The 26,554-nt window shown below is 41.2% G+C and overlaps 1 protein-coding gene across 9 annotated transcripts in view; it reads left to right on the top strand.

Annotated features, from left to right (window-relative positions):
• rbfox1 (RNA binding fox-1 homolog 1) overlaps positions 1–26,554 on the top strand; it is a 642,946-nt gene that overhangs the window by 266,366 nt on the left and 350,026 nt on the right. The window lies entirely within an intron of this gene.

Below are 26,554 nucleotides of genomic sequence, written 5' to 3'. Positions count from 1 at the left end.
ACTGCACTCACCTAAATTTATCCGGCGCTGAGGTGATAGTGGAGAGAAGTAACTTGGACCCACCTACACTAACTCAAATAATTAAGCACTGTATGGAGTAGGAAGACCATGACCCACAAGTTATTTTAATACAGAAATCGTGACAGTAAAGCATTCAGAATAAACAACAACAACACCTTGTGTTATATAACGTCTTTTATGCAATCGGTTTATGTAACTCCACATATAATCCAGGAACAAGCCAGCCCCCATTGCCCCCCCCCTCCCCCACCCCCTTCCTCTCGCTAACAAAACTACTGCAGATGCTGGAAATCTGAAATAAAAAAAGGAGGTGGCTAGGAACACGCAGCAGGTCAGGCAGCATCTATGGCGAGAGGAGATTGAATTAACGATTTTTTCAGGTCGATAACCTTTGCATCCTCCCTTCCTCTCTCTAGTCCGCTTAAATTTTCGCTTAAGCAAAGCCGTTTCCATTTCAGCTCTGTTGCTTAGTTGAAACTTAGTTGTGGTAAATCTAGAAGCTGCTGAACCAGTAAAACTGATAACAATGGATCCTAAAACAGATTGCAATTTAAATCTGCACCACAGGGACTGGGAGAATAACCAAGGCATGTACTTTTCTAGTTTCTGCAAACTTCGTAAAGAAAAATCATTCACCTTACGCTGTATTTAAAGGTACTGTCAACATAAAATGTGGAAATGAATTCAGGAGCTGATATAAAATTAATCAGTTGGAAGACAACATGAATTTGCCCCCATCAAGTGAATATTGTTGGGTTGCCTGCAGTATTTTTAAATGATTCATGAACTGAGTTGAGGCACTGATGCAAAACTTGTAGAGCTCAATTTGACTCGAACCCAGATTGCACGTTTCTGCCTCGGTTTATGGCACCGATCGCAAGGAGCAGATTGGGAGATTTAAATGAGTTTTCTTCACAAATTGAAGTCTCAATTTGCCATACAACAATAGAGCAGGGAGTGTCTTAGATTCGGGTGGTTTATGATCGGCTGAGTTACATCTTTGTGCAACTGATTCCCAGGAACCTACTACTTTATACATAAGTCATGAGAGATAAAGTCATAACTTTATATGGTCTTCATAACTCCAAGAATAAACTACCTCGCTCTGTTCTCACTGTACATCCTTTATGTTTACTACATTACAGCTACGCAGTGTCAAACATTCTTTATTTCCTTCAAACAAAATGTTACTGATGTGCACAGTTCTGAATGAGCACAGACCTGTGTGTATTAATGAGCTGTCAAAGGTCCAATTATATTGTTAATATTTAGATTGACACTGTGCGTTCCATTAATTTGTTCCAAGTTATATTTAAGAGACGGGTGTCTGGTGAGATTACAAATCAGGCTCTCGGGAAAGCAGGGTGTTAATGTGGGTTTCTTTTGGTTGGGGCTGGATTGGATATTATAATAATCCTTGCACTTGATATAGCGCCTTATCATGTCGTCGAGACGTCTCAAAGCGCTTCACAGGATATACTGTAAATTGAATTGATGTACATTTTGAGGACAAAATGCGCAGCGGTGTCCCACAAACAGTCGTGGATTGCGGGACCACATTTTTTCAAAAAGGATTATTTACCAACGGAAAAGCGATCTGCCAATCAAATAATAACCGGGTTCCTACTTACTGCTCGGTAAACAGAGGCGTGTGGAGTAAGGAAACTTGCCTAACGTTTCGCCCCGACCGGGAATCAAACCCAAGACCTCTCGCTTGCAAGGCAAGTGCTCCAACCAATATCCGACACCTCCAGCAATTGATGTTCAAGCTCTCATTAGTTACCTCTCACCCTTTGTGATTTATGCCATCAGATAAGTATCATATTTGGGGATTTAACGTAGTGTAGGAAGTCCAGATTTCTTAATCTAGCAGGCCTATCGGTTTGAAAACTCCTCAAGCTTCCAAAATCTTGTTTCTAACCTGATATTGTGGTAGGCACTGCACGAATGGGATCGAACTTGCAAGGGCAAGCTGAACGAGACCTAGGGGGGTTACGTTGACTCATCGCTCACCTTGTCATAAGAGTGCGAGGCAGCAATAAACAGTAAAAACAAGTTTGTGGGCTGCACTGCCGAATCGGGTGTGCTCAGATCCAGAAGTCCTGCTCAAGCTATACAGTGCTGGGGTCAAGGTTATCATGGTATAAGGGAGCTATTCAAGCCAGGGACACAATGCAGGGGAGAATTGTAAGGATAATTCCCAGTTTTAGAGGAATGAATGAGTTATGAGCAACAATTAGACACACCATAGCTCCTCAGTCTTGAAAGGGCATATCTCAAACAGAAGCGGATGGAGGTTTAAACATTTTTAAACTGAATTGGGAAAGTATACCCAGGACATTACTTTCAGATGCACCAAGACAGTAAAACAAGAGGTTCAGAATCGCAAAGGGCAGTTTCAGGACAGACACCAGGAAGTGTTTCTTTACCCAGAGGGCGTTCAATAACTGTGGCCTGCACGCAAGACTTGATGCTGTGATGGGAAGATGGTAGAGAAGGTATTCAGGGAGGATGGGCGCAAATGGACCAAAGGGCCTTCTTCATCCAAACCAATCTTGTGATCCTGTGATCGTATTACTTATGACCGTACTGATTTAGGACAATACTGGGAATGATCGCACAGCTTTTCTCCAGAGCTGTCACAACTGTGAAATTTACTTTTCTGAGCAACAATATACAATATAACCTGGGCGAGCACTTCAGTGGCCAACAATAAACAGCAAAATGCATTATGTGCTGGAGCTAAAAGAATAAGAAGTGTATTGTTAGCACACTTCCTTTCACTGCGTGTTATGTCATTTCAAATCGATAGCGACAGCTGGTTTGGAGAGGAGCCCTCAGCTGTGTGGGATTTTCGGTCCTGTTTACATCTTCAGGACAAGAAGGGCTCAGTGTGAAATGCCCTTTTTCACACACTCGCTTTCGAAAAAGGTGATGCGATGTCCCAGGTGGTGTAATATCCTTGGGTGATGTTCCTGGATATGACCAGACGCTGGAATTCCTCAAGGAGGGAGGACTAAGATAAGATCTCACTCGATGTGACACCCAGTTGCTGTGGGATTACCCAAGTTTGGGAAATTCTACTTTGCTTTGACATCCGATAGAAATAACAGGAGCTGAAGACTTTTGCTTTAAAGTAATGGTGAAATGAGCCATTGATCTGTTCTGCCAAGCCTCGATGAAGATAGGTGCTTCTGTGGTTCTCTGGTTGACCCTAACCCTAACCCTAGACCTGCAATTCACCCATGAATTGACAGGAACAGGTTCTACAATAGCCCTTCCACCCATTTGTGAGCATAAATTCCCTAACAACTGTAAGATTGGAGTCAAAGCCTTTGTGTGCTGAAAACAGTGATGGTGATTTATCCGCCATCTGAATAGCTATTTTAGCGATTTAATCTCACTCAGGACGATAATCTGTGGCCAGACAATAGCAAGTACTCGCTTTTGTTCTGCAGATTATTGAAAATAACGCAACAGTTGAATTTCACACTTCTCTTTTAAGGCGTCAAATGCAATTCTGCTTGCCTCTGAGCGACAATAGCAACCCAAACAAAGTTTAAACGTGATTTATGAGCCAGACCAGGTGGTGAAGTCACTGTTTCTTGGTGTGTAAAATGACTGAGTGGGTGAAGCTGCTGCCTTTTAGTTTGTCAAACGGCTGCGGGTTAAAGTAGCTGTTTTGTGGCAAGTAAAATGGCTGTGTGGTGAGGAAAAAAGTCTCTTAGTGGTTGTAAAATGCCCGTATGGTGAAGGAATTATATTTTCGGTGGGCACAAAGTAGTCTGTGGGGGTTGTTTTTTTTTAACTCCGGGTTAAATGGTTGTGTATTGAAACAATTCAATTTGGTGTGCTCGAAATCTTATATCAGTATTTCTCAAATATGTGGCTATTTTATTCCCCCCATTTTTAGTTCAATTTACGTTCATGTGAGAGAGATTTCATCTTGAAATGCAGAGGGGGAGAGAGGGAGAGAGAGAGAGAGAGATAGAGAGAAAATATTAGCAAAATGTTCAGCTTCTGTGCGGGAAATGGCTCTTTTTATATTTTTGTTGACGCAAAAAGAATATTGACTTGGGACGTAAACCAATTGCCCAAGACGACGGATTTGAACCTTGTCATTTCGGCCATAGGTTTGTTTAAACTGGTACGGCAGCCACGACAGAGTTAAATTAGTTATGATAATGGTTAAGAATAATCCTTGCATTTGATATAACGCCTTATCACGTCTTCAAGACTTTTCAAAGCGCTTCGTGGAATATACTGTAAAGTGACTTGAGTTCTCCTCTAATTGACAAAGCTCAGTGCTCGTGTGAGAGTGAGCGAGCAGACTGAGTGGAGAGGAGACTTTGCGTATGTTTATAGAAGTGCCCAATTTCCCCGCTGGTATAAGTCAGTTCTGCTTCTTTTCCTCGAGTCTGCCGCCGATGGCAGTTTGATGGGTTATGAATCGCTTCGAATGGAACCCGGCGCTATTCCCTTTCCAGCCACAAAAATACTTTTACCAAGAAGCGAGCGTTATTCAAGCCTGTGTCAACACTGGGGAGCGAAATTCTATTTGCTTCATGTCAGTTAAACAGGCGATTTTTTTTTTTTGTTGGGTTTGAATTGAAAAATCGTCCCCAAGTGAATTAGTTTCCCAAACCAGCTGGTAGACGTCGAGGAACCTGGCTAAGGGTATTTTATTTGCCAGCCTGACCTTCGGAAAGTTGTTTGCTTGTTTATCAGGATCACCAGCGCCAATCTCATACGTCTCTTTACACGCTGCTCTTGTATTAATAACAATACTTGCATTTTATACAGTGTCCGAAACATTGAAATGACTCAAAGCGCTTCACGGGTAATAATACTCCTCACCTTTGGTATAGCACCTTTCACATTGGAAGGACATCCCAAAGCCTTTGCAAGATGTGGCGTAAACTTTGTGTTTTGTGGGTGAACGCAACAAGAACTTTGAATTGGTATAATCTAGACTGATACTCCAATACAGTGCTCGGGGTGGGGGTGGGTTTTGCCGCATTTGTTGGAGGTGCCGCGCTTCGGATGGGACATTAAACCGATGTCTTCTGCGCGTGTTCTGGTGGAGATTAGAAATCGCACGGCACCATTCAAAAGAGAAGAGACTTTCTACCGGTGTCCTGGCCAACAATCCCTCCAAGTAAAAGGGATCATTCACTTCATAGCTGTTTGTGGGACATTGTTGTGCGCAGGTTGACCGCTTGCTGTTTGCCTGCAAAATATACAAAGTCTCTGCAATTTACAGTAAATCCTGAGGAGTGTTTTGAGTAGTCCTCACAATGTGAAAAGGTGCTTTATCAAATGGAAGGAATATTATCATTATTTTATGTACTCTGACCTTGCTGCATTCATTGGAAGAAATATGAAACATTGTCCTGGATGTGATATACTGCTGCATTCCATTTGTGAGCGTGAAAGGTGATGACACCTCTTAACCGTAATAATAATAAACCTTACATTTGATATAACGCCTTACCCTGTCACTGAGACATCTAAAACCGTTTCGCAGGGCTTTGCTGTGAAGCGCAGTGACTGTGCGTTTTGCCTGTGTATCAGTTTCATCATAATTAAAATCGCCTGGGAAGCAGCAGGCAGAAGACAACACTGAATAAATCATCCCAAAACCCAGAGAGAGAGAGAGAGAGAGAGGGAGACGTTTGCTTAAGCACGATTTGGGGAAATTCATAGAAGCATCCATTTGGATAAAAAGAGGAGGATTCTGACGCTTTTCATGGGGAACAGAAACCTCGGTTCTCACTGTAGGAGGGAGGGCTGAAAGGTCACTTAGCTATTAATGGTCGCGTTACGTTTGCGCTGATCTGAGTAACGCTGCTGCCTTCAAAGACCTGCATGGGGCTACCGACCGCCTCCCTCCCTTCCTCTCTCTCCCCTGAGGTCTTGTGAAATAGACCACTTCACCACTGTGCCCTATGTTTAGGAAGTAATGATGCGACACTGGACAATGATAGTGATTGACTCCCTCAACAGATCTCTCAATGCCTCACAAATCTTCTGCCTTGTCCCTCTTAAGCTTCCTTGAGGTAAACGTCATCGCTCCTCCTGGGGTGGGGTTCTATGATAATAATAATGGTAATCCTTGCATTGGATAGAACGCCTTATCATGGCTCAAAGCGCTTCACAGGGCTTTACTGTAAAAGTGTAGTGACTGCTGTGTGTTTACGGAAAAACACGGCAGCTGATTTGCGCACAGCAATGTCACACCAACAGCTGTGAAGCGAATAGCCCTTTGTAAGAATATGTTGGTTGGTTGGTTGGTTTTCAGCCTCTGGAGCCCATCTAGAACTTCAGCTTCATTTATGTCAAAGTCCTGAGGCTGAAATATTGCTTTCTGCATGTTGGGCAGCAGGATTGTTAGATTTTATCATGAAGGAGGAGACTGGGGAGAGGGTGTGAGACACTGGTGACAACTTGGTGGAATGGGGGGCGAGGGGGGCGGGGAGGTTGTATGTCTAAGCAGTGGCCAGGGTGGTGGAATACAGAGTGCAAGCCGGACTGTGTAGATCAGGTCGGGAGATGGATTGTGTAATACAGAGGAGGAGATGGACTGAGTAATGCAGAGATATAAATGGCTTGTGTAATACAGAACGTGAGATGATCTGTGAAACATAGAGTGGTAAATAGACATAGGAACAGAGGAACAGTAGTAGGCCATTCAGTCCCTTGAGCTTGTTCCACCATTCTATCAGATCATGACTAATCTGTACTTCAATTCTAATTACCCGCCTTTGCCCTATATCCCTTGATACCCTGACCTGACAAAAATCTATCCACCTCAGACTTGAAAATATGAATGGGCTGTGTAATACAGAACAGAAAATGGACTGCGTAATACAGAACAGGAGATGGTCTGTGTAACACAGAGCGTTGTTCAGCCAATGTGTGGCTTGTTGAAAATAATTAAATCTGCAAAAACCCATTCCATTCGCCAATCGGATTAGGAGGACTGAATAATCTATCTTCTAATGGACTGTGAAATCGTACTGAGTGTCAAAATGTTCCACTGACGTTGCCTGTCATTACTGCAGTCATGTGAAGAGCAAATGTTTGTAAATGCAGAGGGGACAAAATAAACACTCAGAAAGAAATGCAAAATCAACATCACCCTCTATCTTTCTTGAAGGACAAGTTGAGGTTTGTAACTGAAAGGGGCAATAAAGGGAATGTCTGTTACAGTGGCCTTTAAAAATACAGCCCTGACCTGTTTGTGCGGACTCATGCTAACTGGTACATGTGGCTTCTAATGCTGCCGAACATGATTTGTACGTTAAGGTGATCTCACAACTTTCTACGTCTCGGTTGTCAGATCACCACAGGGCACCTCTTCCTGTCCACGGACCCTCACAGGAGGCGACGCACAGGTCACCCGATGCACAGGAAGCGTTGCTGATGTCACTTTGCAAAGGAAGTGACAATGACGTCAGCGGTGACCCGATGACCCACAAGTCAGCCATTTTACCGCTTAACAACAGTGCTGAGACATTGGACCCCGCTGACCACCGCAAAACAAGGCTTCCCTGTGTGATAAACAATTAACAATTACTTGCAGTTAACGCCTTGGCATTTATCTCTGTTTTTGTAAAGAAAATCCTATTTCCACGTTTCTCCATCATGTTCTGTACATGACAACAGCTGAACAAAAGAGCAGATCGGATGATTTAAGACCCAAGGTAGACCAACCACTGTTCCTAACATTAGTCTCCATGTTCACGAACACGTTTTTCTCTCTCCCCCCCCTCACCCCCCCACCCTGGCTGTCAGATTTTTTCAGCTGAAACATAAGCATTATTTCTTATTCTACTGCCTATCTGGGTCCCAAACCATGTTGAATCCATTTCAAACCAGTCATTTGTGAGATGAGAAGTGCTTATTCCACCCACTGACAACAAACACCCTCAGAATGACTGGCAAAGTGAATTATCAGCTCATTATATAAAACCAGGCACTGTGTTATATTTTTGTGTGGCAATGAGCAAACTGTCAGTGTTCCTTCAAAACACAGTCATGGGTATGATTCAAGCTCTGGGTGCTTCAGAAGTCTAGCCAAACAAAATGGAGGATCTTCTCGTCCTCCTCTCTGATTTATCAAGGATAAACCAGACCACTATATATTCGACCGAGCCTTCGGCGACCCTCCTATCCTCCCTGCCCTCCACCCTCTCCGATCCCGATAAATCCCAGAATGTCCAGCGCCTTGGGGCGTCCTCCCGAAGCGAAAGGCGCGAGACAAATGTCATTTCATTTCGTATTGTACTGTACATTCATATAGAGTTTCATTTCAGTTTCTAGTGAGACTGTCATAGAATTATTGGAAGTTTAGGTCACAGAAGATGGCCAGTAGTCCCATCAAGCAGGTGTCAGTGTGGCTCAGTGGATGGCACCGGCTTTAGAGTCAGAACGCTGTGGGTTCAAGCCCCTAAGTCAGGACTTTGATCTTACAGACCAGACTGACAATCCAGGCTCTTCTGAGAACACAGGTTTCCCCGAAACGTGAGCAGGCCTTGAGAAGAGTACAGCCCCGACCGGAACTGTAAAGAGACCGAGTGAAAGTTGATAGCCTTCAGGCATCATTGCACACGTGTGCTACTGGAACAAGTAAGTGGGTTATCAGCCCTGCTTCGGCAAGGAGTTACTCTCCTGGAAAATCACTGGTCGCGAGTCATGTTGATTTTGCATTGGGTTTTTTTTTAACCCCGTGTCTGCAGAAATACGCTTTATTCAACAGCAACAACAAGTTGTGTTGACCCAGCGCGCCTCGCGCAGAATATTTTCTTTCGTGCGATATTGCCACATCGTTTTCATATTTCTCAGCTGTACAACCTGTACCGAATATGCCCGGCGGAACATTCTAGGTCGTACGATTTGCCATAGGAGGTAACCAACCGACTGTATCAGTTCTTCACGATATTCTATTCTCTTAGTAAATTCGGAGGAGGCAGAAAAGGGGCCGAGTATATGAATTCCAGTCTGTCAGCACTTTTGCTCAGCCTCTGCTCATTAAAGTAATGGATGACTAAAAATCAGCACTCCTCATTTTGACTCACCATTTAGCAAAACCCCTGTCACACAACCAATAAAGAACACCTATTAGAGGGATTTTAAAATACTTTCTTAAAGCCGTTCTCCCTGACCCGTGGTGGCGACCAGTCTCGTCTCTGCCATGGTGCTGGTGGTCTGTAGAACCGGAGGCACTTTTGGCATCAGGAAGTATCTTTCAACTCACCGTTTTGCGTGCCTTTTTCCTCCTCATTGTATTTCACCCGTGAGTACGATTGAACCGAGCGAAAAACTTCTTCCTATCATGTAAAAATCGGAGCTTATCTGGCTTTAACAGAAGGGTCCTTTCTAACTTCTGCATTGTGGAATTGCAAGGAAGCCAGGAACATCCAACGGAATCGATAGGAGAGATTGGGGAACATAAACGGTTAAATGAGTTATCAGTTGCTTTTGAAGTCCTTTTTTTTTATTAGAAGGAGCCGTAAACCCTTTGTGAAACACTTAATGATTATGGATTGGTCTAAAAAATTAGCTTTCCAGCCCACATTTATTACAGGAAGCATCTGCCTTCATATATTTCTGGGGTAAACAATAGCTGCAATGCTTCGTTTGATGTATGTTGCTCCCTGTAATTATTGATGAATAATAGCACAGGAGTGGAAATTAAAAAACAGCAGTTTCAAAGCATAATAAATATTGATTCTTTCCAGTGTTTCTTTATAGTTAGAAATCTCACCAAAGATTGATTTTTTTTCAGAAGAAAAAGAGAGGATAGACCATTCTTAACAGTTGTAGCTCATATGTGTTTGGGAGAAGAGAGACAGAATGTGATGAAAGTCAAGTCTGATTGGAAGAGCATATAAAACTATTGATTATTTTGTAGGCTTAGATAAGCTTTTTACCTCCAAGTAATGTATTGGTCTTGCTGTTCCGACAATTGACATTAGGATTGAAAGTACAGAGTTCACTTGAATCTCCTTGCAGGGCTACTGAGCTCATCCCCTTCACATCCATTCCCTTGGTTGCATGCCTTTTGCATTTTGTAAGGGATCAAAGTCTTTTTGCTCCTTTAATGATATATATTTGATGTAATGATATATATTTCATTATCCAGCGTCAGCATTATAAACATTTCACTGCTGAAATTCTTGGAATTTTATTCAATTCTTTCATTTCTTTCTGGACAAGGTCGTAAATTTCTCTTCTGGTGTCTCAAACTCCTTCCTTTCTACAGTTCAAAGAACCTCTCTCGACATGTGAAGAATGGACAAACAGCTGGGACTGTAAATTTAATCCCAGCCTTCAAGCTTGCATTCAGGCTGACCTGCTTTGGTTGGGAGATTTTACCAGTTCTTCTTGCACAGAGTATCACATAAAGTCACAGTACCAGAGAATTTTACACCACAGAAGAAGGCTAGTCAGCCCATTGTGTGTGTGCTAGCTCTTTTTAAGAGCAATGCTTTAAGTCCCATTGCCTGCTCTTTCCCTATATACCCCTGTAGTTTACCTGATAGAGAAAGGAAACAAGGTCCCTTGCCTAACTAGTCCATGCCTGTGCTAATACTCCACGTCAGCCTCCACCATTCCGATTCCCCTCACTTATAATCTCTTTGCCCCTCCATTCTCTGAATTTCTTGATGGAACAACAAGGAGAAGTGGAGGGCAGGAAAGTCTTGCCCACAGATAGTCCTGGTCCCCAGACGCATATTGTAATTTCCTTCAATAGACAATAGAATTCCCTAGACAATAGCTGTGAAGAAGTCTATGGCCCATCTAACCATCGCTTAACCTCACACTTGGAGAAGGATGTGCGGGGATTGGGAACAAAATTGGGAAGAAAAAAATAAAATGTTTGTCGGAGGAATAAGTGACAACTGAAAGAGATAAATGGTACCTTTCTGTATGAAACATTAACAACCAGTCTCCGAACTACTTTCCATTTATGATATAACTGTTACCAGCCACTAGTGAGTATACACATTAGACAAAGATCAATACATCTTGCATTAGATACTCTAAATGGGCCATACTATTAAATTCAAAGGTATTCCTTTTATATCGTTGGAACTAAAACACGCCATCCATCGCTCAGTGGGTGGTGCCTGCATACTGTAACTGAATGGGTTATTTTACGCATAGGGATGAAATGGTAGCAATATGCACTGACAAGATTTGATAAGTGAGAATTGCACTGTAAGATTTTCACCCGAAATGGGGGCCCATAAATTACTTCATTTAGCAGTCAACAAAGATTCCTACAGCATCAGCCGAGCAAACGGCGAACCACTTTTTTTATGTGACATTGACCCGGCAAAGGGCAGGAGCCGATGCAACGGACAAATATTTTGCTTACTATCCGCAGACTGTTGCAGAAATGGATGAGAAGACATTTATCACTGTGTTCCTTACCAGACATCATTACATGACTATGAAATACTGTAATACAAAGAGACAGTAAAAGCTTTTGACAGTGAAAGTACATACTGTTTTTTGCACTCTATGGATATCAGTTCCGCCTGTTCCAACCAGTCTTGACTAATGTGAGGCTACTTTTGCGTATCAGTTCTGAGAAAATGTTCAGTATTTGATTGCACGAGGTAACTGACTCCTCAGACTGAAATACAACCTGAAAACTGAGAGAACAAATGTTTTCATACAATCATACAATGCCGCATTTCGCCCAGAAAATACACAGTCACTACACTTTACAGTATACCCTGTGAAGTGCTTTGAGTCTCAATGATGTGATAAGGAGCTCTATCAAATGCAAGGATTATTATTATACTGCATTTTGAACATATCCTTCCAAGTCAATTTGTCAGCAAATAAGCAGTCACTACACTTTACAGTAAAACCATGTGAAGCGCTGTCGAGATGTTTTGATGAGACTTGTCCTCTGTGACGAGGCTCGGCACCGAATGTCAGGATCATTGTTTATCGTGTGAGCAAGCATGTTTCAGAAGATAGAAACTGCTTTTCCTGCAGATTACAATTTAAAGGTGGCTTCCATCTTGTAACGGCCGGGCAGCCCTTCAGTCTCCCATCGTTTTCAATCCAACGCTTTGAGACGTCCTTCCGATGCGAAAAGCGCGATATAAATGTATATTAGATTCTTGTGCTATGCTATGCTCCTCCTAAGCTGCCATTTGCACCATAGCCATGAACCGCAGTGAACTCTTTGAAAGCCACAATCCACACCTCTTCATGTAAAAGGTGCTTTGTACTTGGAATCAGTTGACTTTCAGCCTGAGGTCCTCACTGAGCCTCTGTCTAATAAAGCGCTTCATAAAATTCTGGAACCCACCTTGTAATGGAGCAGCAGATTTTTAAGTTAAAGAGTGCAACCAATCATAAAATTAATGTTTGATGAATCCGTTGTTATTGTTGATCAGCCAGTGTAAAGCACATTCATCCAGGCCCTTAGTTACCTAGCAAGCAAGTTAACAAAACACAACTCCTCAAGCAAATAGTTTTATTGATTATGTTGATTATGTATGGCCTTGAATATCATAATCGAGTTTCGAACCCAGTGGCTTTGAGACCTCGAAAGGCTGGAAGAATTGCGTGTATTGTAAGTAAGGAAAATAGAGCAATCCTTGTTACTGGTAACTGGTGGAACAGCACTTTGCATAATGCGGTTCCAGCAGAATAATGTGAGCAGCTCTACGCAATGATATGCAAACAAAAAGAGGAATCAACGAACACATCTGCTACCCGATCTCATTAATCATTTATGCACTTGACTATTGCCTTTGCATGGGGGAGCACATGGGAGACTGCAAAGCAAAATGCTGTGTGTTGTATATTTTGTTTTGGCTGGTGTGCTTTGGAAGGGGATGCTTCAAGAGTGGGGTGGGAAGGGTCAGAGGTGGAATGAGCACAAACCTGATTGCTCCGATCGGTGATCTTCTTAGGATTTGCGATTTGAAATTGTCCTTGCATTTTGTGACAAACTGACTCAAGAGTTTATGCTTTTGACGTGATCAGTGCTAAGCTTCCCAGAGAGTTGGCGTGGCGATTGCTGAGTTTATGTCTGCCCTTTTAAAGGCATTTAGACCCGTGCATTGAAACCAGTTTCAATCACGCAAGGGCATTCTCACATTGCTAACTCGCTCGATTGCGGCACAGCAAAGCCTTTGTACTTTTCATGGTGTTTGCTTGCGTGAGTGTGTGTCTGTGTATCATGCAGCACCTCTTAAAAATTGACATCCAGACTTTTTTATTACGGCTAAAAGCCTCCAAAACAAAATCGAAGACAAACTGGGAGTCACGGACAATTTGTTTTGGTGGGTGTCCCCTCAGTAACTCAGGAAATTTCTCTTCTCATGCATTTTAATTATGTTCGCGCTCTGATTGCAAAATCAATTCTGATCGGGATGAAAAAGTTCTTCCCCCCCCCCCGTCTCTCCAGTTTGATTCTGTTTTTTGTGGATTCTATTTTCTGATCTTTTTCTTTCGTTTGCTTAAATCAGCGCCACACAGTGCGAACAGAATTTTTGCTTTCCTTTCCAAAAAGTTGCAGCGAAGCAGGGAACCACGATTATTTTAGGCAACTCTGGATTTCCTGCCCCAACAAAAAACGGCACGTCAAAATATTAGAGAAATTATATAGAGTTAATTCGAACGTTATATCACGGAAACCGGCCATTCAGCCTGACTGTTTTTTGCTGACGTTTGTACTCCACATGAGCTTCCACTGTAACTGAACCCCTCCACTCTATTCCCTTCTCGCGGATGCATGCATCAATTTTCCCCCGAAAAGCTTTGAGCAAATGCTAATCTTAATTGTTGACTCTTTTTACTCAAAGGTCTGTTAAAAAAAAATCTGTTTGCTGGCGATGACATTTTAATAGCGAGAATTTAATCTTTAAAATATCTCTTTGGCTTTTTCCTCAAGTAAGATCATTTTCGCAGGCTGTTACTGTCAGTGAATTGAGACGTTGCTAGCAAAGAGAATTCCCCCATGTTGCTCATTCCCGTATCTTTTGATCTCATTTACAGTACAAATTCGAGCCAGAATAGCATTGACTTCACCCTGAATCGAATTTCAAACATTTAACATAAGTTTGGAGGAACTAAAGGGCTTGAAACTGGAACAAAGGAAGTCAACACAATATAATCGGTTTGCAAGAGGATTTTTATTTTGCCTCATAAGTGATTCTATTTTCCAATTGAGTTACTGGTACCTTGCACAGAAAGGTGATGAAGTGCATGATGGTATTTCATGGCAGTGTGTGTGTGTGTGTGTGTGTGTGTGATATGTTATGGGTTATTTCACTTTGAAACTGAAAACATATTGTGCTGTAGCAATGGTTAAATATACAGCTAAGCTGCACCAGCAACATCTTGTATACAACAACAAGATCAATAACCAACTAATCTTCTCTTGAATGAGAGAGGAGTATTGGCCAAGACACCAGGAGAACGGGATGTTTAATGTCCACCTGAACTAGCAAAAGAAAGAGATGAGACATCAGTTGAGCATCTGAAGTAAAACATCCACAGCAATGTAGCATGTACTGCATCGGAGTGTCAGATTTCACACAGCGTTTGATTCTCAAAGTTCCTTTATTTATTCCGACCGCACTATCTTATTAGGTTGAAAGGCATTAAGGGGCGTGGAGAAATATCTGCCAAGATTTAATGAACAAATGGTACAGACTCGATGAGCTGAAAGGCCTCTTCCTGTTCATGTTTGTTCCTGTGGCTGTTTCTTTGTAAAGAATTGCAGATCTACGTAGATGGCGAGTAGAATGCAAATCTCGGATTTCTTCAATGAAGCTCCGAATAACAATCTTTCACTATCAGGCTCGGAAGAGAGTTCAGTAAGTCTTAACTTCCTATTACAACAGCACAAATGGAACAAAGAAGTTCATTGAGTTTTAGGCCAACAGCACAGCCTCTTAACCGTTTTGCTCTTCCCCCTCAGTTGGTTGCGTTCAGTCAGCTCACTGTAACACTGGCCATTTGAAGCTAAGGGAAAAGGTGAAATGATCCACATTGCTGCACTTGAACTGATGCTCTACTGTGAAAGGGAAGAAAGTATTCATGCAGAAGTGCGCGGCTTTGGCTGAACAAGCAATGGCAGCACTTACACAAAGGAAATGGGACCAAAAAAGGATGGATTTTTGTAAATATCTGATGCAGTCTGAACAGCCCTCCAGCAAGTACAGTTCCTACCAATTGTGTATAGAATAGCGATAGCAACAGAAACCTTAGTTCTTGCACATTATCGAGGAACAGCACCATATGTTTTGGTGGAATTGCTTTAGGATTGGTTAATAATGGATAGTATTCCTCAATTATGGCCAATATTTTAATGAATTGAAATGCAATTAGAGTGTGGAAAAGTCAAGTTTCTTCTGATATCCATTTCAAAGGGGAGCTGAACTCTAATTAGAGTTGAATTCCCTTTTTAATTAAAAAATCATTAACTTGCAAATATGCCCGAGTTCTGAGTAACTTCCAAACGGCTGGCGTTACGCAGAAGAGTAAAATCAAGCAAACATTTATCTATCATTGAATCTAAAGCTTGGGATACAAAGATTTTACTTTTCCGTTAGTTAATACTTTTTACATTGTACCATGTGATATTGCATAACCGCCTGCTTCTATTGCAGGTGATAAAGTACTATATTCCAATGCCAGTTGTACAGAATTCATCTGGAAATAATAATAACACTAAAAAAGAATGCAAAATGTAAATTTTAGGGTCAGGTTTTTCAACAAATATATCAATATAATTTTATATTCTATCCCTCGGAATAGCGTATGTTGATCATTTTATAGTACAAAACTTGTTTTGATGGAAGGTAAAAAAAAATGAGATCTAAGTGAAACCCAATTTCTAATGAATCGCATGCAGGCAGTTTCCTAAAATGGGTTTTCATATGACTGTTATTCCTAAGTGATATGCTGCAAAGCACTGGTAGTGCTGTACATGAATTTATAATAATAATAATGCTTGTATTTGATATCGCGCCTTATCACGTCTTTGAAACGTCTCAAAGCGCTTCACAGAATGTACTGTAAACTGAATTGACTATATATTTTGTGGGCGAAACGTAGCAGCCAATTACACACAGCAGCGTCCACAAACAGTCGTGGATTGCAGTGACCAATTTTTTTTGTCTTTGAAGGAATTATTACCCCTAGAAAAACGATTCACCAATCGACCAACAAGCAGGTCCCTACTTACTGCTAGGTAAACAGAGGCGTGTGGAGTAAGGAAACTTGCCCAACATTTCGGCGTGTCGGGAATCGAACCCGGGTCTCTCGCTTGCGAGGCGAGTGATCTAACCACTGAGATACAGGACTCCACCTATAATGTAAAACTGGGATAGAGCGCGAGCAAGAGAAAGAGAGCTAGGCGCTGTGACTTTTTATCATTGTAGGAATCTGCTCGCAAAGATCAACATACTATATATATATAGTCTTGAGGAAATCGCTGGAGTGTGCAGTGATGTGGACTATCCACGTTATTCCATGCTACCGTTGCACCACACAGTATTCTCAATTCGATGCCGTTTCCACATCAAATCCATGCTAAAACCTTTAACATAAACGGGAATTCACACAGACCAAGATAATTGAAAGCTTCTTGGGGGCTATTACAAATCCTTTCTGATCGAAAAACAATGCCAACGACAATTCTTAGGGTTTAATTACAAAAAGACTTAAGAATTTAAAAGTTGGGGGTCTTATTTCCGTTGGCTAACTGGACTCCCAATTCTTTATGGACTTCAAGAGTGAATTCAAGGTCAGCGGAGGTGTGGTTCTGCACTTAGTTGTGCATTTGCATGTCCTATCAAGCTCTCTTGAGCTTGAGTAAAACCTTCATTGCCTCATCTGATTTCACAGGTTCCTTACCTTCTACAACCCCCACCCCCCACCCTGCCATTGCAACTGTAAATATTACTATCTTGCTCTGTCTCAGACTCCAGATAATTAATGCATACAGGTTACTGTTATTGCCTTAATAACAAAACCTTGCATTTACGTTTCACCTACAAAAATATACTGTCAATTCACTGTGAAGCGCTTTGAGATGTCTCGAAGACATGATAAGGGGCTATATTAAATGCAAGGATTTTTATTTATGTAGCATCCCTTATGGAGCCCGAAGTCATGATTGCATTAAACGTGCCTGTTAACAATAGATTCTTACTTGCACGCGCAGAAAATAAATAGTGCTGCAGTTACTCCATTTTTTTAAACTTTACAATAAGAAACAGACATGCTTTTGGATATAAAGGATTTGGTCGAGTGAATTTTGCTCGAAATCTAGAGTACAAGTCATGGTATTTTTGGAAAGCCCATCTCATTTTTGATACAGAAATGAATATGTGTCAACAGCGTGGAGCAGTGAATTTAAATGTCACTCCCCCTCGACCATCAACATGCTTTCCAAAAGCTCAGTAGGGATCCATTGACCATCTCCTGTGAACCGTAAGCAACACTCTCCACTCATTTTCAAAGTACTCAGAGCACAGAAACCAGCCCAAATCCTGCAGCTCCCGAGTGATCTCAACTTTCTTTAATTCCAGCTTTCTCTCACCGTAGATTCCGAAGTGAAACTTCCTTTCATTTTGGGCAACCCAAATAACGGGGATAAAATTCAATATCTGATGGGATACTGTCATCGAGTATGTAGATAATTGCAGTTGGTAAATGAAGCCATGAGGGATATGCAGTAAAGACAAGGGAATAGAATTGAAGAGAGTTGCCTTCGACCTCACAAGATCGTAGGAGAGGTTTCGAGGAAGAAGGCTCTTCGACTGATTTGTTCTCATCCGTCCAAGATATCCATGTTATTGAGATTCTGTCTCTTTTCCGTGATGGGAATCCCACTTGTGAATAGAAGAAACCGAATACATTTGAGGTTGTTCGTCCGTTAAAACTCTGGTTAGTTTTTCTTTCATAGCTCAAAGCTCCAGGCACAGAGATGGGAAGGATATAGTTTATAGTCTCTCTGCCAGGTTACTGTGCAATCTTGTTGTGGTTCAAGAAATGTTTGAACTCTGGCACTGTCCACTCCCCAGGAACAAATCGAATTAGTTGAATGGTATGTTCGTTAACACCCAATTGAAGTATCCACTATAACTGATACAGAATGCTTAACCAAGCAATAATAGCCTATCTATATAGCATTAACAGTGCAATAAATCTGAAATAATATTGCCAGAAACAATTAAAATGTGTTTAGCTTTCAATAAGGTTTGAGCTTTGCCTACAAAATAGTCATTAGACTTTATAGTATATCCTATGAGGCACTTTGAGATGTCATCCTGATGTGAAAGGGGCTAACTCAAACGTAAGGATTATTATTATATAGCCGTCTGATTATAATAGTCAGGATCGAATCAGTAAAGGTAGTAAATATAGACCCTTACGGAGTTCATAAATGTATGGTGCTGCTGTGTTATTCATTGCTCACACATACAGGATAATTAATTGGCCTGCAATGCACTGTGAATTTATCCAGTATTACTCCATTAGCTAATCCTACTTCATTAAACTGGCTAATACTCTTTGTTCTGCACCACACAACACTACTTTCACACCGTAATGTTGGAAAAGCTCCACATCTCAGAAGCAAGGCATTCACTGGAATAGAAGCAATTCTAATTATTGACTACTCAGAACTCTTCAGAACCCCCTTTTCTGCTTATTTGTGAACTTTTAAAAAAAATATCTTCATACTGTCGCTTTTCTTTCTGCCAACTCACATCATCCATATCAAGGGACTTAAAATATGTTTTTTTTTCTTGTTGGTTGACACATGACCCTTTCAAACCATGAGAGGACTTGTCACGTCTAGAAGAGAAAGTGGGAACTGCAAACACTTATCTACACTGAGACACAAAATTGATCATTCACTTCATAGCTGTTTGTGGCACATTGCTGTATGCAAATTGACTGTTGCGTTCACCTACCAAATATACAGTCACTCCACATTACAGTAAATCCCGTGAAGCGCTTTGAGACATCCTCCCAATGTGAAAGTCGCCATAACAAATGTAAAGGTTATTATGTATTATTTTTATGTATTAGAATATATTGGTGGACCAAGGCATTCCTACAAATCTATTTCTTGGATTAAACTCGCACAAATTAGATAAAATTGTTGATGTAGGAAACATCAGTTCCACGGCACTCATTCACAGTTCCATTTGGCACCCAAAAAAACAAACCCAAAACCAAATGATGCATAACATTCAAATATCATTAAAAAAAATAACAGGGAGTGATTTTAGTGCTGTATTCTAATCTCTAGAAAAACATCTTAATGTAGGAATGCAATGAAATAAGGCATTCTCAATATTAGAATGTATTTACCACCACATTGATCCAAATGCTTGCCCTCACTATTAATGTTATTGATGGCCATGGTTTTAAGCAGGTGGGCCAGTGGTAATTTAAGATGTATTATTTTAAAACTATTTTTATTAAGATGTTGCACTTTAAAGGAAAATCTATAAGTGGACTCTTAACTGTTGTATCATTCAGGTGAGCATTGTAATGTTGGACTAATTATTGTTGTGGTAAGTGCATTTATCTATCGAGCATTTATTCATTACTTTATGACCAAAATGATTATATATGGTCCAGAAAAAAGCAATAAATCCAAAGCTGTTGGAATCCTATGTAATTACAATATGCTTTTAATGTTTCATACCAAGTATATACAAATGAGCAATACCTGCTAGATACAGGATATTTCATGGTAAACACTTTAGTGTCATTTTCACTGCAGGGGTGAGTTTCTTAGGTCAGTCTTCAGAAGTGAAATAACATTCTATCAAACTGTATCCAACCAGTGTTCAGCTTATAATAGCAATAATAATGATAATAATCATCTGTGCATTTGATACAACTCCTTTTAAGTCGGGATAATGTCTCAAAGCATTTCAAAGGCTTTACTGTAAACTGTAGTAACTGTGTATTTTGTTGCAAATTTGTACACAGCAGTGTCTCACAAACAGCCATGAATTGACTGACCGTATTTTATTTGGGGGGATTGTTGGCAAAGACGCCAGGAGAAACTCCCTTCTCTTTTCGAATAGTGCCAGGAGATCTTTAACGTCCACCTGAGCAGGCAGACGGGACCTCAGTTTAGTGTCTCATTCGAAAGACGGCATCCCCAACCATGCAACAAACACGGCATTCGAGTGTCAGCCCAGTCCGTACAGGTTCGTAAAGGTGGGGCGCGAACTCACAACCTTCTGACACAGAGGCGAGAGTACTGTCAATACTGAGAGTACTGTAGCCAGGCTGACACTCCAAGATATAGCCATACTTATGGCTCTTTATATCTTTGAGATTCGGAGTACAAGTCGTTTCCAGTTTATTTGCTTTCACTGACCGTACTTGCACAGAATGTGGCACTGGATGAAACGATTATAAAGCATCATTCAGTCCATTTTGTCTGTGCCGTTAAACCGGTGTAAGATGTTAAACCGAGGTCCCGTGTGCCTGTTCAGATGGACTTTAAAGCCTTAGAGATCCTATGATACTATTCGAGAAGAGAAGGGAGTTTCTCCTGGTGTCCTGGTCAACCACTCCCCAGATAAGATTGTCGTTCACTGGTTTGATTGGTCAAACTGCCTGCAGTCCTTATACTTTACAGTAAATCCTTTGAGACATTTTGGCGATGTGATCAGGGGCTCATCAAATGCAAACACAAGGAGTATAACTGACTGTTGGATATTTTGAGCAGTAGATTTCCTTTGATGCGCTCCAGTGGGGAGATTTCTCCTGCATTTCGAGCAACACAGCAAATCCAGCTTCCTGCTTTGAACCTATGCTCCATTTTGTTTCTTCGGCAGCTGTGTTGTGGTCTAAAATGGCAGTTGGGACAAATGGATAAAGCCATCAAACTACACCTGAAACAAAATTCAGAATATTGCTGCCTTAACAAAGATGATAAAACGAAAAGTCAATCACCCCTGCCGGCCAGTGATGTATCATGAATTCAGTTGATGCCACCCATTGCTTTATGTGCGCGCTGCACAACTTAATTGCATTTTAGCTGAGTATAGATGTGCTATCTATGAGAATGTTTTAGTGTCTGATGAAATACCCTTTAGATGTTTATTGCTTTCACCTAAAATAATGGCAATTTTTTTCACAAAAAAATGGTGTTTTCCATCTTCCCCGCTGTTCAATTCCATTTAAAATGGTTATTGTTGTCATTTCTCACCTTTGCTTGCTCTCTTGGGGAAAGTTTGACTACCAAACCATCGTGTCCTATTAATATAGGTGGCAGCCTGACTCAGTTAGTGGCACACTTGTCTGTGGATAGAAGGTTAAGGATTCAAAGCCTTGTGTTTGGTCTTTGAGCTCACAATTTTTAAGGGGAGGTTGGGGAGAAAGGGAGAGAAAAAAAAACAATTAAAAGAAGTTCAGTTGAGACTAGTTAAAAGAAATACCTGGTTAACATGGGTATTGTTTCATAAGAGGAATTTGCTCAGACACCAATTGATTCTCTATGTGTTTAAATCTGCACTGATGGATTTTCTTAATGGGGACCATCTGATGAATGGGACAATTTAATTTTTACCAGGGCATTGCAATTAACATGCTTAAACTTTCCAGCCTTAATTTACTGCAGTCAGGTGAAAATTTAGCATCCTGAAAGGCTGAATTCATGCAAGACCGTTGACTTGAGTTCATTAGGTTTAGCTTCTTCTTTGCATTTAACTGCGAGAGCAGCACTTTCGACCAGCTTTGTGTTGTGGCAATTTAGAGCCTTTTCAGTCCAAGTGTTGACTAGTCTAGAGGCTTACTCCACAGCTTGTCACAACAGGGCTGAAATGTTTCATCGCTAACCGAGTGTGAAGCTTGCAGAATGCAAAATTTGCCATCAGATAGAAGCACGGCTGAGTTTTCCTGAATGTTTCCTTAAATGCAGCCGTTGGAGCCATTTGATGCAGGATTGCTCAGGTGCAAATGCCAAGCCAAGGAGCTGAATGAATGATTGTCACTGAAGAAAGTTTGCCAACCACACAGAGTTCCTGAGTCACTTGATCTCACCACTAAAATTGTCACACAGCGTCACACAACGTCTCTGCTCATTGTCCAAATCCATCACTGGTTACCAGCAGTGCTTTGATTGTGGTTCATCTGTCAGATGGGAAAGTAAGCACTCTAATAGAGGTTATGTCATTAGAAAAGAAAATGGTTTTTTTTATGACGTAAAAGGCTAGTAAGGCCGACTTGCAACCAAGTAAGGTACCAGTAAAGCTCCTCCAAGCTTCCCAGCAAAGACGCTGCAATAAAAAGTCCAACCATTTAGTTATTGTGACTTGGCAATGAGTATTCAGAGGAAATAGCGTATCCGGTTCAGCAACTGAGCAGCCCAAGCGCAGGGGCCAGTTTTCTAATGAGGCTAAGACACCATATCCTGTGAAAGCAGCTTCTCCCACCTCATGCTGGGCATTTCTTGAGAATCACACCATTGCTAGACCACATGAGATTGAAAGGATGGGAAGTTGACTGATTTGCTATGAAACCAAATTACTGATGAGACAGCAGGTTGCTGTGTTTCGAAACGAAGGAGCAGCTACTCACTATACACTACAGTTTTCATCAAACTCCACACTAAACGAATCTCCAGCGAAGCTCAAGGTTACAAGTGGCACCAGCCAATTCGAGTCTAATGCCTGATCCGTGAGTTTGTGAACATCTCCCATTTTTCTAACTCTGTTCTCAGTCACGGTCTTTTGATTTCCCCCCTCGGCGCACGACTGTGAGTTCGATCCCGGTTTGTGTGCGAAATGATGATAAAATACCTCTTCAAATGAAGAATGAAAATATCCCAGCATTTGACTCGACAATATTGCAGTGTCAATTTGCTCATGTCTGCAGACATTTCCAAAAGCGTCTTCAGGGATCATAAACAATAAAGATTGTATCTATTATATTTATTCAATACATTAATTTTGCATAGGTGGGCATAAAAAACTGTTGAGGTTGGCAATGCTGCAGGGAACATGTAATACAATTATGTGCAGCAGCATGTATTTAAGGGTCAGGGAGACATACTTTGTAATTAATTTAGGGATCTGAAGATTAAATCTGGAAGATGTGCCCTCCTGAATTTCTGTGGAATTCAGATCTTTTTAGGTCTGTGAATTTTAGGCTGAGAGTGACACTGTGTCAGAAATCACACCTTTGGAAAGAACCAAAGCCCCTTCTCCTCTGCCGGTGACTATATTTTGAATACTTGTTCTGTAAACTTCTTGTCCATAACCCTTTGATTCCTCGCAGGAGTGAGCAAGATTTTATTATGCCAGGAAAGAATTGCTTCTTGTCCGAATTTCATCTCCCATTGTTATTTGATCAGGACTCAGCGCTGGGGGGTAATGTGACAATATTGTTCCTCACTTTATTCGACGTGTCAGAAGTTTCTATATATTTTTAACTTGCATTTCCGCAGAAATGATTTAATTTTGAGGAGTCTGTCTTCAAAATGACATTGAGGAATGGGAGAGGATTTCGGGGACAAGTGAGCAGGATGATTCTGAGAGCTCGGGCTCTAGGGAAGACTCAGAAACACAACTGTCTTTGTTGGTGTGAATACAATTGAGTTGGGAGGGGGCGAGGAAGATATAATCCTTCGAGTCTTCGAAATAATGAGACACACAGATGATGGCGATTCCAGCCAGTTTATTTTCAGATTTTGACCGCAGAGCTAAAGGTTTAAAATGAACCCGTCTTAAGGAAGACGAGATTAGAAGGAATATTTCTTTCTACAAGCTTGCAGATATGTGGAGCAGATGCCCAATAAAACAATTAATTATGTGTCAATCAAGTGTTAGCTTCAAGATATGTTGTTGGCTGGAAATACTATTTGGACGTCTTTGGAGAAAAAGGTATCGGGGCTCGGATGAGCCAATTCACCATTGTAGATAATGATTTTATGCGCTACTGAAACCTTTGGGGAGTGGGGTTGTTACACCTACAAGCCCGAAAACTCAATAAGGTATATAATAATAATTCTTGCAATTGATACAGTGCTTTACCGGGTTGTCAAGACATCTCAAAGCTTCATCACGGGAATTCATGCAAAGTATAGTGACTGTGTATTTTGTAAGTGAAAGTGGCAGCGAATTTGTGGACATCAATGTTCCCACAAGCAGCCGTGAAATGAACAAGCAATTTTATCTTGGTGGGGGGTGGAGGGGGTGCGAAATGAAACTGTTGGCCAGGATACATGGGTAAATAGGTAAATATTGCAGAATATTTTTGCTTGTTGCCTTCGAGAATTGGGGAGGTTTTACGTCCAGCTCTCTTGATAGATTGAAGTAAGAAAGGTTTGAGGGGCCGAATGACTTTCCTTGTGTTTTGAATGTGAGCGAGGGTTTGTCATTACAGGCTCAGCTCTAAACAGGGACCCGGTTTGGAAACCAAACATAATTTTATTGAAGAGCAGCGGTCACTTGCTTTCAACAGCAGGCTGCAGTGGGGCTCCAGTCTCATTTGCTTCTGTATCACGCTGTTCGATGCCAATATACACTGCAATCTTCAAGGTGATTCTCTGCACAAATCTCAGGTGAAACAGCATGACAAAATAACTCAGTTTACTACTTTAATGTCTCATTTCCTTATGAAAATAGTTTCCTTCGAATTTAGATCAAATTCTGATTTATGTTTTTCATAAACCGAGAGAGCATAGCAGTGTGTTTTCCCAGCAATAAAAACAGCTTGATCTTACATACTTTGACAGCTGTTAAAAGGCTCCAATATGAACCAGTCAGTGTGGTATAGGATGGGTTTTGTATTTAATTTTTAATAGAACCCTTATTTTCTGCAGCGGAGATGTAATCTATTTAATATTTCATTACTTTCTCAATTTGAAGCTATTGCACTCTTTGCAAGGTAACTTGTTAAAGATGCAGGCACAGCGATAAGCCTTATTTTGGCTTTGTGAAGTCAGTTCTTATGATTTCAGCTTAGTCTGCTGCACTTTAAGTTTGACCTTCTCTTATTCCAACTGTAGCAGAGCATTGGAGAGATGCAAATCCAGATTAGGTTTTCATGTGGAAGAGAACAATCTTTATGTAATGTCATCTGCTTCTCATGTCATGCAAACGTTCTTTTGCGCTGTGCAAAACGGAGATTGAAATTCCCACGTTGCCTTTTAAACCGGGTAGGATAGCTCCAAGCCACTATCCTGTGTGAAGGTGGCTGTATTATAAGTTGTTGCTGTTGTTGTATAGAGCACAACAGAGCATAGAGTAACAGCACAAATAGACATTTGGCGTGTCCAACCAAGCCACCCAACTTCCCAAAAGATTCCTTCAGCCTATCTGTCTCATTGCCAAAAGCTTTCAATTTCCTGGAACTTGTGAATGATGATGTTCACGTTATTGCCTCGTCAATACATTGCACTGATGAACTTTCAACTAGAATTGGTAATAAGAATCCTTGTATTTGATATAGCTCCTGTAATGTCAAAACATCTCAAAGGACTTCATCGGTAATTGCTGTCAACTGCAGTGACTGAATTTGTAGGCCAAAAACAGCATCTAATTTGTGCACAGCATGTTCCCAATGACAGCTATGAAGCTAAAGACCAATTTATCTGGCAAACATTTGGAGAAACTCTCTTCACTTGCAAACAAAATTGTGGATTCCTTGAAGACCGCCGTAAGTTAACTTGTCATCAAATGGATGGCAACCTCTGACAATCCAATGCTCCCCCACTGCACTGGAATGCCAGCCGAGACTGCAAGACCAAACCCCTCAGAAGGGGGCCTGAACTCACAATCTATTGACTCAGAAGCGAGAGTGCTGCTGACTGAACCCTCACTAAAAACAAACTGGTAGAAAACACACACACAAACACCCACACACACATTTGAAAGTATTTGCGCTTCTGTAGATGTATTATTTAGTGATAACTGACCTCATATACCAGCATGCCAGATGTTGACCTGGATCTTTAGAATGGCCTATTCTTGATAGTCCTGCCAATCCGCCACTTTGAATTACTCCTTACCTTAGCTCAATGCAGTATTAACTTGCTGTTGAATAAATATGTAAGCCATGCAGTTGTTTATGACCTATGAATGTGTGCGAGAGCTTGGGCTGCTGAGAAGATTTGACAATCGTGACCTTTAGACAGCAGGTTTAATGGTAACTCTAACCATAACACTCCAGAAGACACTATTTTATCACTGTGAAGTAGCGAACCAACTACAGTATTTACCTTGGGAGCTTCAAAGCTGTAACTGCTTTTAACCCAATAGAAATGGTTCTGTTTATACCTTGATACGACTTTGGCGCATGGAAGAGTTTGCGCTAATTTTCGCAAGCTGAAAAGCGCATGGCTATAGCCAACGCCTTCCAATTTGTAGCAGTTTCCGACAACTGCTTAGCATTTGATAGGCCTATTTTCCAGATATTTCAAAATTGAAGGAAATCCTAACAAGTAGCATTATTGTTCGTGCCAGTACAGTGTCTGATGCATTGCAAGGACAGCCTCATTCTGTCA

This window comes from Callorhinchus milii, unplaced genomic scaffold, assembly GCF_018977255.1.
Source record: "Callorhinchus milii isolate IMCB2004 unplaced genomic scaffold, IMCB_Cmil_1.0 Scaffold16, whole genome shotgun sequence".
Lineage (NCBI taxonomy): Eukaryota > Metazoa > Chordata > Chondrichthyes > Chimaeriformes > Callorhinchidae > Callorhinchus > Callorhinchus milii.
Note: the sequence above shows the minus strand (reverse complement) of the source record. Positions and strands in the feature narration are given on the sequence as shown.